Here is a 5,721-nt window from a genome sequence, read left to right on the forward strand (position 1 = left end):
TTTTTCCTCCCTCAAGAGCACTTTCCAAAACGACATCAGTTACTCTCAGAATCTCACACCATGGTCATGGCCAACTGCTTCTCACCTGGAGGAGTTTGTCTTCCCTCCCATAAATGGCCTGCGTTTGTAGCTTATGCAGAAGAACTGAGAACACAGTATTTGACACGGTTGTTTGGGCCTAAAGGAACATCTCCTTGGTCATCTTTTTATGGCTCCATTCCGGACCTTTCCTCTGGACTTTTTTTTTAGGTGAACAGTGGAGCAGCTGGACTCAGTTTCGAAGACCCCAGTTTTGCTGGCAGCATCCAGACCGTCACCATCAGGAGCTGCTCTGACGGCACCTCTTCTCTCAGGCAGGTCTGATGCGGTGTGGACCTTGGCCGTGGCCACGTCAGGCTCCTAGAGCTTCTCGCAGCCTGTTGGAACTGGTGCTGTAGACCTTCGTCCATCGTGAACACAGGTGTGTGGTTTTCTCTTTTCTTCCTGGCTGTTCTGTTTGTGGGGGGATCTTGATTGCGTAGTGGTCAAGCTTGCTGCTTCTGGGCAGCATCACCGTGCCTCAGGCCATTGGAAAGTCAGTGAATGTGACATGGTTGTCTGTGTGTGTGGCTGTGGGCCAGGGTAGGGCGTCTCCTTTGCTGTAGACCATCTCTATGAACGAACAAGCCTAAAGAGCCTCATTTGAATAAAAGGATAGTAACATTTCCCCTCTTTCTTGTTTACCGCAATTACATTTTAATGGTCTCTGAGGCCACTGTGCTGCTGTTGACTGACTTAAGGCAGCAGGGAGAATCTTTAGGGGAGAAAAAAGGAGAAAAATTAAAAAGTCGAAATTTTGTCTTGCTACATAAATATATCCAGCCAGTCAGGGCGACACTTCCATGTGGTACTCAGGATGGGCGGAGGTGACCCAGCTGATAATGTCATGTCTCAGCCGTGGTCCTTGACCCGGTGCCTGCTGAGTGCTAGGGACTGAAGGTTCCACCAAGCGCCCTACCCACCCGCACCTGGCAGTCCTGCCCCGCACTGTGGCCATGTGAGGAGAGGGCGCTTCGGAGTAGTAATAAGGGTCAGATGAAGTCCTGGGCTGGGGTTAGTGTCCTTATAAGAAGAGACACTGGAGAACTCTCAGGCTCACGTGCCCCTCCCCGCTCGCCACTGCCCTTGAGGAAACAGTGAGAAGGCAGCCTCAGGGAGCCGGAAGAGCGCCCTCCCTAGGGCCATACTGGCACCTGACCTGGGGTTTCCAGAGTGTCAGAAATAACTGTCTGTTGTTTAAGCTTTTATGGTTGTCAGAGCCAATTAAGACACTGACCAACTCCGGAACGGGCAAACTGCAGCACTGGGAAGGAGAGGAAAAGAAAGAGAAGGAAATTGAGGCACCCCAGTTCCCACACACCCTCTTGCTCTTGCTTTTATCTGCTTTCCCCAAAATTTCTCTTTTGACTCTTTATTGTTTTAGATTTATTTATTGATGCATTCAGAACTGGAGTACAGGCCAGAGATTCAGGGGTGGTGAGAGGATTCACCAGAGACAGAGTGGGGAGCAGCACAGGCAGATGACGAAGTCCACTGCTGAGGGGCGCGGTGGGTGGTCAGGAGGGGGTCTGCCATGTCCTGTGGTCACCTCCGGGGCGGGGATCAAACTCACACTGAAGCATTGCAGCCAGCTTGCAGTGCTGTGCTTTATCCCATTACGCCATCAGGGAGGGCCCTCTTTTGACTCTTAAAAGCTCATGGCTCTCAAAGCTTCCATTGTTCAGTAGACTTGTTGAAATCCAAACTCAGGTGTAATGAGACCCTATTTCTCCTTCCCCCTCACTCAAATGTCCACCAAAGGTAGCAAGACTAAGTCAGTGGTTATTTATTTATACTGTGGAATACTCTATGGCAATGTCACTGTTAGCAGAAACTCAGATTAATCTCATTATGTGGTGCAAAGGAGTCAGACCCCAAAATAGAATTCTGAGTAGCTCTACTTACATACAGCCCCAAAACGTGCAAAATGAAATCCCAGTATTTAGAAGCACATGTTTAACTCGCAAAAACATTTTTTCATATTAAATAAAAAAACCCCACCAGTGATGACCGTAAAAGTCATGGTGAGGTTCATGGTCACTTTGAAGGAAGGGAACGAGGCTTAACTGTGGGAACAGGATGGAGGCTGACATGAGGATTTGCTTTGATAGATTATTCCAGTAAACATTCTGTTTTGAGTTCTTTTCTGTTTTTGTTGTTGTTGCATTTCACAATTAAGCTTTTTTAAAAAAGTAAAGGAATGAGAAAAACATGGGTGATGGACAGCGGACGTAGGGAGTGGCCTCTGGCTGTGCTTCGGCTCTGCAGTGAGCTAACTCGGTGCAGGTAGGAGGGCAGAGGGTCACGCAGCCGCCTCCTGCTCCCTCCCGCCTTCCGCCCTGCAAGCGGGGCTGTGAGGTCGGGGCAGCAGCACTGGCCTTCTTGTGTGTGGAGGCCAGCGGGCGCGGGGCAGGCTCACCATCGATTTGGACACGCGGATAAAGGGGAGTCCTGGGCCCTCGGAGGACCTCCGGGCTTTGATGCCCTCTCAGGCAGCCAGGCACACAGGCACCCAGAAAGGCAGGCTGGGTGCCGGCAGGCGAGCACCCGGGCCTCCCGCCCCCACGACTCTCCCTGCTCTTTCTCTGCCGTTCTGTCTCACGTGGTCTTGTGGTCTTGCCTCTCCTGTAGCTGCGCCATGTGTCTTTCCCTGCTGCCCCTGCTTTTATCCCAGCCTTGGCTCAGCTGTGCATAGGCGCACATGCACACACTCCCTCCTCCAGGTCAGAGCCAGGCTGGCGTGTCCCAGAGCCACACTCCCAGGCGCGCCGAGGCCTCAGGTGGTGGCCTCGGAGGCGGTGCGGAAAGCCTGGTCCATCCCTTTACCCTACCCGCGTCTAGTCTCTCACTCGGCGGGCGTTGAAAGACCCCTGCAGGGGGCAGTGGTGCCCTCTGGACCCTGGGAACACAGCTGCAATGGGTGTCCTGGAACCTGACATTCCCAGTGTGTCTCCTGCCTGGCTGGCAAGGAGCGCAACGACCCGCCTACTGGGAAGAGGGAGAGCGCAGGACGGGACACCAAAGATGTTCTAAGGAAGAGAAAGTGACCAGCACTTGCACACGCGCAGGCGGTGTGGACATGCAGAACGCACTGATACTCAGGCACACAGTGCTAACCTGATGGGGGGGGGGCTTTAGTTTCGCCAGTGACCTTGTGAAGAGGGTGGGAAGACTAGCTCCAGGCCAGGAGCATTGGCGAAGCACATTACTGCCACAGATGTGTCTGGACCATTACATCAGAACTCGGATTTGAACAGCGGAGCAAGCGAGCAGTCCAGTTAGAAACGGCGCGGATATTGTAATGGACGGATGTGCGGCCTCCAAGAACAGCAGGTTCTGATCTCTGGAGTCTGTTGGCTCATGGGAAACAGCGCCTGCAGATGGGGGAGCAGGCTGGGAAGTGGGAGCCTCTCCCGGCCACCCTGCGTTGCCCTTGAGTGGGCCCACGGTCAGCCAGTCCGAGCCCTCACGAGAGGAGGCACACGAGCCAGCAGTGTGGCCCTTGAAGCTGTGTCCCGGCAGCCGCAGCCAGGCTGTGCCCTAGCCCCGAGCTGGAAAGGCAAGGAGCGGACCACGACCTGGCTGCTCACTCGCGCCCGCCATGCCGCACGGGTCTGCCACGGCCGCCTGCGGTCCCCCCCGCGGCGCTCCTGCTTGTGCTAACATCGGACCCCACAAAGTAGCCATCTTGGCTCATGTCTGCCATCTACTTCGCGGACACGTGTGGAAGTGGGGCTGGCAACACGCCGGCCGGTGGCATCTGATCCAGGTTCCGGGCACTGGCCTCATGCTCGGTCCCGGAGGGGCAGAAAGAGGCTGTGTCTGCTCGGAGGGAGTGCGGCCCGGACGCCACCTGGAGCGGGGAAGGCTGGAGGAGGGAAAGAGAAGCGGACGGGAGCCTCAGCGCTCTGAGCAGCGCCCTAATGCCGGGGCTGCAGCGGGGTGGTGTGGCCCTGGAGCTAAGGGGCAGCGGGGGCCCTCGCAGCTGCTTGTGGGGAAGTGGGACTCTACCCGCCTTTTCTTTCCTCTTTTCTTTCCTCCGCGCAGCTAGACTTGCTAGGGAGGGGGCTCTGCTGGGCCTGGGGTTAGGGATTTGGACAGGAAGCATTTGGAAAGGATGCTGGGGTGTGAGCGGCCTGACGCAGATGAGCTCCTTCCTGCTCTGTGGCCCGGAGAAGAAGGTGAGACTGAACTCGGTGCTCCCCGGGAAGCCGCCCACGTGGGCCTCACTGGGAGGATGCTTCACCCCACCCACCCCAGAGGTGGTGTAAGGCTCTGGGCTCCTCGACAGCTGGCCACAACTGCTGTGCCCTGGTGCTTTCTCTCCACGGCGCTCTTTGCTTCCTAATTCAGCTAGAAAAAGTGGTCTCGAAGCTTAACTTCTTAGGGTGAATCAATACAGGGAATAACGGGCAATGGGTTTTGGGGGTGCATATTTTAGCTCCTGGAATGCATCGGGAGACCTGGGGGCTCGGCAGAGCAAGCCCTCCTGCTTGCTACATGCTGGAAACTTCCGTCAGGTGGAGAAGCTGGTCACACTGTGCACACGCGTGCCAGCAAGGCTGGGCCACAGAACCAAGCTGTCACCGCTGGGCTGAGCTGCTCAGAGTGCTTTTCCGGTCACGTGCTGCACCCAGTTACCTGCAGGGCCAGGGGCTGCTCGCTACCAGAGGGAGGGCCTGGTAGCTGCGCCCCGTCACAGCTCTGTTATTCTCAGCACGGTGCAGCCACCCTGAGAACAGGCCTGAGCGCGGTGTGTTGCTCAGTAGAAACGACTGGCGCAGTGGACAGGGGTTACCGGTGGACTGAAATTGGGACTGCGAAGTGGGTACACTTTTTTTTTAGGTTCTTCCTGGTGTGCGAGAGGAGGGCTTGCACTTAAGAATTACTCATGAAAGGTCCCAGAAGTGGGCAAACTCCTGTCCACTTTCTTCCTCCCTCCCCTTCTTATTCGTTCATTTGTTCTTTGAAGAAATGAGCTCGAAGCCGGCGCTGGCGTCGGGAGAGGAAAGAGCACGGGGGCAAAGCCGGGGATGGCGAGATGGCAGGCTGGTCTGTAGCTGTCGCCACACCGTCGCCCTCCTTCAAAAGTAGCTCTTGCCCTGTGCCCGTGCTGTGGGGGGCTCTGCGGTGTCCCCCCCGCCCCCATGCCGCCGCGGCGTCCCCTGCCCACAAGTCGCGCACTCTTCTGTCAGCTTGTCCGGTTTCAGTGTCGCTGCTGCCCGCGCTGCTGGTTTGTGGCTGTGAAAGACCAAACTGCCGTGTTTGCCTCACGGGCTCCGGGAGGGAGGTGCGTGGACACGCGGGTCCCCTTCCCACCGCCGGCTCCGGAACCCTGAGTTCCTGTGCTCGTGCAGGCCGTTGGGGAGGGCCGCACGGGCCTCGTGCCGAGACGGCCGGTCCCAGGCCGTGGCCAGCGTCCCTGGCACCTGCCCCAACTCTGCGTGCCCGCGGCGGCCACCGCGTCCTTTAGTGTCAGGCCTGGAGCTGGTGCTCCCGGCTTCACGCGCTCTGCTCGCTCCGGGCTGACTTGTCAGCGCCACAGCCCTTCTTGGGCACGAGCCTCGCTGCCCGGGGACTTGCCGCTGGGCCCCAGTGTTCCCGGTCACCTGTCGGCTGCGGCGGAAGCCCCTGAGCAAGCCC

This window comes from Condylura cristata, unplaced genomic scaffold, assembly GCF_000260355.1.
Source record: "Condylura cristata isolate star-nosed mole 26May11 unplaced genomic scaffold, ConCri1.0 scaffold00014, whole genome shotgun sequence".
Lineage (NCBI taxonomy): Eukaryota > Metazoa > Chordata > Mammalia > Eulipotyphla > Talpidae > Condylura > Condylura cristata.